Consider the following 6240-nt stretch of genomic DNA (forward strand, 5'->3'; position numbering starts at 1 on the left):
AGAAAATGTGACACAATAATGGAAAGAAGCTTTTGCATCCAAGAAAATGTATTCAATCTCTTCCATTCCATTACTCTTTCTTTTTTCAGGAGGTTTTGTCTTCTGGCACTTAATTCAATGAAACACAATTTGATCACAACTCTTCTTCAAACAGCACAGACTCCACTCTCCTCATTGTGAAGGAGTTCCCCTCAGCAGGGTTAGTCACCATGGGTGTAGAGTGATATTTTTGGGGGTCTTTGTGCAGCTGTATCTGTCTCTTACGTTATTCTCAGCCTCACCACGCTGGGTTTGTCCTGGATCATATCGAAGTGCCCTCTAATCGCCAAGCCGCAACAGCTGCACTGACTGTGGGCGGGGCCATGCCGTGCTGAACCACTCCATGGGGGTTAAAGTAGAAACCCACATCTCTCATTTGGGTTATATCAGGGGCACATAATCACAGAGCTGAGAGAGGTTGAGGTAAACTCTTGGTCATTCATTACCCTGCTCTATACACAAACACACAAACACACAAAAATACTAACTCAAACACACACACATGCACACAAACACACAAAAATACAAACTCAAACACTGTACTGTTTGTGCATGTTTTGCACACACGTTTGGACTACTTTTTTGTGGAATAACATGCCTGCTCACTTGCACGTCCACATGTCGAATGTTTTATTTGCACAAATCTAATTGGTGCGCCCAACGTAACATTTCATACTCATAATATGACACACACAGTTTCAAGCTCTGGCCTCCTCTTCTCATCAGGCTTCCCCATGCTACTGTTCCTCAGGGGCACTCATGAATGTCTCATCTCATCCCATCACTCTCCTCCTGCTGCTTCTCTCCCTCCTCATTTTCAGACTAAAATAAAGGGCGGGGAGTCTTCTCTCCCTTTTCTCCCTCTCCTCTTCACCTTTACGTCTGCCTGCACTCTTGCTAAAAAATCTACAACAGGCTGGAGGGAATAATTTAAAAAAAAGGGTTACTTAAAAACACTAAAAAACGCCAGAGTTGTGTCCAAAGTTCACAACATTATTGCGAACGATTTCTCACCTTCTGAACTGATGCAACACAAAGGTTTTGATGGCAATACTTCAGTCACACCCAAACTGTCTGCACACAGTGATCATTAGAGTTTTGGTTTCTTCGGAAAAAAGTAAAAGCTAAGAAGTCATTCAAAGGGTTTTTGGTTTATTCTAACAATCACACACTGACACTGAATTGAAGTTCCATGAGTTACTAGTTCCTTTTACTGCTATTCTTGGTTTGAATCAGCCGATAAGATGTCTCAGTTACATGGAAACAATTAAACATTTGATTGATTACCTTGCTGGGTCAAACACTTGATTCTGATTGGTGGAAACCCTAAAACAATGGGGATTATTTCTCAACAACAAAAGCGACGCCAGGGGCAAACTGATCACACACAAAATATCAAATAAATCAATGTAAAGGAGTCAGGCATGCTTCACCTCTGCCTGTTGACACTTTGGCAAAACGTCGGTTCACGTTATGGAAATGATGACAGTTACCGGGCACAGTTAGGTGATGTTACTGAGACAGTCTATGGTACTTGCTTTTATAAGGATCACTGCTGACTGAGGTAGAATAAGGTCATATGGATCTGGCACTGATGTGACAGCTGAAAGCAGCAGGAAGCAACATTACGCAGCCCATGTCTGACTTCATCCTGCTCCTATACCTTAAAACGTTAACTTATCCAATAAGTTCCAGAATACTTTTCCCTGCAGACATCTAAGATATCAGTTTTATCTCCAAAAGTCCTGTTTTTTCCTTCCACAGTGTGGTGATTTAGCTGTTTGGACTCAAAATTTGAACATGTTTGAAGTTAAATTCACTTGGTTCTCCTTGATTGTGATAAAAAAAAAGAGTGGCTTTGAGCTCTTTAGCTAAGCCTTGCTGATGTTGATTCTCAGGTTACAGATCTCCGGTTATATTGTCTGAATATTCAAAGTTAATCCACAAATCTCAGCTATTCACAAAAAAAATGTCAGTGCCCAAAACCAGTTATTGCAGATGATGACCAAGTATTTCCCAAAGAAAGTTTTTCAGATTTTCAATCTGCTTTTCAAACTTTGTGTCTAGAATAAAGGAAGCATTTCTGAAAGCCTTTAAAACCCTTTGTCTAGACTATATTGTACCACATCGTCTCAGTGCAAAGTCAACCTTCCCCCCTATAAAATCAATGAAACCTCATAATGCAAGTTCCCTGGGCTGAAATCCACAGTTAAGACACATGGATGCTGGTTTTAGTTCAGGCCTATGATGCGGTGTACTGGCACCACACAACCACAAGTAAAAATGTTAACTTTTTAATGGAAAAATACCAGAAATTTAAATGAGTAGATAATTTTCCATTACCAGCACAGTGGTAAGTGGGTTCCTAAGTTGCTCTCCTGATAGACAACATTAGCGACTTTCTATTTAAATGCACTAATGTGTGTTCATCACCATTTCAGACAAAGGCTTCTTCAGTATGAAGCATGTGAGAGTACTTTTCAGGGATATAAAGACATTTTTATCACACTCTGCAGTTCTCACTAAGCTGTTCTAATTTCATACATCATCTTAAAACTTGAATTTGAACAGAGCCAGAACTTGACACGGTAATCGTTGCTCTTCACCATGCAGCAGAGGCTTCATACTTGAAGCTTGAATTTCCTCTCTCTTCAAGTGTGGAGGAAAAAGATGTGCAGAGAGTTAGCATCAGGCTCTCTGTGACACTTCATCTGTGACTATCAGTGATCATCAGACTGCTGCGGAGACGCTCTGCGTGCATTGTTTTGACTCGAGGTGAAAGTTTTACAGAGCACAATGGTCTGTCACTGAAAAGAAGAGGGGTAGATATTGGAGGTAAAGGGGAGAGGAGAAATATGGGGGACAAAAAAAGATTGAGGATGACAGAGAGATGTTTTTAGGTGGGTCAGCTGCAGGGCTAACAGCAGGGGTAGGTGGATACTTTTTTCACCTATTTTCTATTTTTTAAGATTTGACAACTTATAAATTATTAAGATTGTAAAATAAGATTCAGGCTTCTTTTATGAATAATTAACCCCACATTAGGCTCTGAACTAGAGGGCAGAGAGCATGAAAAAGTGGATTCAAAAGGTTATCTGGGTCACCAATCACACTGTTGTGCTGAGTCATAACAATAGCAAAAGAAAATTTCAGATTTCTTACTCAGAAATATTTAGCTTCATCGATGCAATTCTTTCCATGAACACACTAAATGTTAATATTGCATAAACACTGGATCCCATATTGTTTGTTCCCAGTGTTAAACATTTCTATTCAGCAACCTTCATTATCTGTTGTGTATAAAAAATACATTTCTTCATCCAAACATATTTGGATATTTTTGGATACCTGAAATCGCCCCAAAAAAGTCAACCTTGAGCCTCCTCTCACTCTCTTTCTTCTCTGTCCCTCCTCCTCTTCCTCTCTGAGGATGTTTAGTGAAGCAGAAACATTTTTCCAGTGCATGCACGATGAGGAAGACTTTGGGTTTGTGGGCCATGCATCTGGGATGTGGTTGTGGTACGACACAGAAACAAGGCCATGGTGAGTAAGTCCTTCCCTTGAGGTCAGAAGTGGAAAAGCAGTTAGAAGAAGAAGGAGAGGGCGTTTTTTTTTATCTAAGCTCTTTCAAACTGGAATTTTACAGAGCAAAAAAAAGCACAGTAAAATTTTGAAGCAGAATTGAGTACCAGTGCTTAGTTGGTTCACTTTCAGGACAGAATGCAGGGGGGAGGTCAGGCAGGTTGATAGACATAATATGACTTCGGTTTTTTAAAATGTTGATTAATTTTCTGCAAGTGGAAGTGTTAAAACTGCAATTCCTCGAGTGTCCACTTGAGGCTGGCTGCAAAATCCACCAGAGGCCACATACATAGCCATTAAAAAAATCATCTCTACAGCTACAATAAATATGTTTACAGCCTGGTACCAATAACAGTTTTGGTCTCTTCATTATAATTGGTTCATTTGAAGAAATTATTATATATTTCTGATTTTTGATTGTTTTAATCTTTAATCTTTTGTTGTTTTTATTCTTCCAACATTGTTTTATTTCCTTTTATTTTTCTTCCTCACATTTCTCTTTTATTGTCTTTTAGTTTCTTTCATATTTTCTAAAGCACCCTGTTTTGAAAAGTGCTATATAAATACAGATCATTATTATTATTACTTATTTATTTATTTATGATTATTATTTTTTAAATAATTATTACTTAGGTTATGAGTTTTGCATGGCTGTCCTGACTGATAGGCGGGCACATTGTAGCTGTTAGCCAGGAGGTGAAAGCCCCTCCTCAACTCCACCTCTTTGTCTCATGCTAGTTTTTACCAAAAGGTAGGCGGAGTCAGCATTTCCAATATGGAGACTACCATCGATAAGCTTCAAAACCCTGCTTCAGAAACCAATGAGTGACGTGGCTGAGACTATGTCTATATTTTACCCAGTCTATGGTCATGCAGCAAAGCACACAGCATACATTTCTGTGAGCAGTCTTTTGCTAAATCAGTCATATTACTATAACTGAAAGCTGCTAAAAGTCTGTGTATTGCTGAAACCTCTGACACAAACCTGTTAAAGCATATTTTAAACATATTAACATAATTACAGGGATTCACACAAGGAGACGTCACTTCTTTTTCCTCTGCAAAGCTTCATTACAGCCTGAAAATTCATCAACTTGAGGACTATTCACCCACAATATACATCCCTGTCTTCGAAAAATCTCCCCTGGCGTTGAGACGAACGTAGAGGAAAATGTGGGGAGACAGCATGGACGCTCTGGTTATTTTGGTTTGGAGACGATGTTTCAAATGTCAGAAAGCAGAGATCAACTTCAGGCCAAATAGCTGAAAAGACCAGACTTCATATTGTGGAAAAAAACCCTACTTTTCAAAAAGGGCTCTGACATACAAAATGTGCGTAAACGGTGACTTTGGTTGAGTAACAGGATGGAGTGTTAAATAAACGTTGGTGGGTGTGAGTCAGAACTGGAGATTTGTGTTTAATCTGGATTAATGATGACGAAGAGCCCCCATTGGCCTGCAGTTTATGATTTAATGAAAGAAAGGGAGAGGCAGACCCCCTGCGGCAATGTGCGTGTGAGTGTGTGTGTGTGTGTGTAGGAATGACAGAAATAGAGGAAGAAATTAATAGAGCAAAGGGTGGAGGGAGTGTTGATGTGTGTGTGTGTGTGTGGTGTTTAGCCAGCCACTTCATGAGAGCAACACCCTGCAGAGATAAGAACAGCTCAGTACAAGGCTCAATTATTTACTGTTTGAAGGCTTTAGGAGAGTTGAAGAGGATTGGAAAGGCCTCATGAAAATTGATGCTTTTGTTGTGCAGGGGGAGGTGAAGTTTAAACCATGGCCACTGAGCCATTAGCGGGGGTCACCTCTGATCTGAGTGTGTGTTGGTCACATCGGTGTCAGCGACCACGACCGGCAGGAGGAAACCGGTTCCTGTTTAATGATGACGAAGGATCTGGCAGCCTTGAAGAGAAGGGAAAAGAGCGGCTGCATGCTGTGGCTCTGCAGGCGCTCTGATCTGAAGCCGCAGAGATGAGATGATCTCCTAAATTATCGCTGGATGGGAACAGCTCTTAATGATATGTTGTGATGTTGTCAGTGTGGCAAGCAGCAGGCTTCATGCTGCCTGTGGTGACAGAAATATAATAAACAGACACAAATCAGTTGAAGTCTTTTCCCATATTGTTTCTGCATCTGTTGTAGAAGTCAGATGGTTTTTTTCTTCTTCATAGAGCTGCTACTAATGGTTAATTTTTATTGGCTGTCCTCTTTTTTAAGTTGGCTGATTCAAATCAACATATTTAACCCACCAGCTGGCTAAAATCAAAGACAACCCTCACCACATAAACCTCTAAGATGCACAGATTTTATTCGTTAACATAGAAGATGAATAAAATCTGTGTGTTTGAGAGGCTTCATGTGGTTAGGGTTCTTTAGTTGGGTGTTGGTCATGTGGTGCAGACCTTATTCACATGAGCACGCTCATAAAAACCTGGCTTTACTTACCCAACTTGTAACTGGTAACCAGTGTCATGTGACTACTGAGTGCAGGTGCTTTTGTCATGGTTAATGAGGATACCCTGAATAGTAGGCCTGCATGTTATAAGAAAAGTATGCTATGTGTGATTATAATTTCTTCCATGTAGCTTCATCTACAGGTCTGTGGTGAGTCTCACT

The sequence above is a fragment of the Notolabrus celidotus genome, chromosome 1, assembly GCF_009762535.1.
Source record: "Notolabrus celidotus isolate fNotCel1 chromosome 1, fNotCel1.pri, whole genome shotgun sequence".
Taxonomy (NCBI): domain Eukaryota; kingdom Metazoa; phylum Chordata; class Actinopteri; order Labriformes; family Labridae; genus Notolabrus; species Notolabrus celidotus.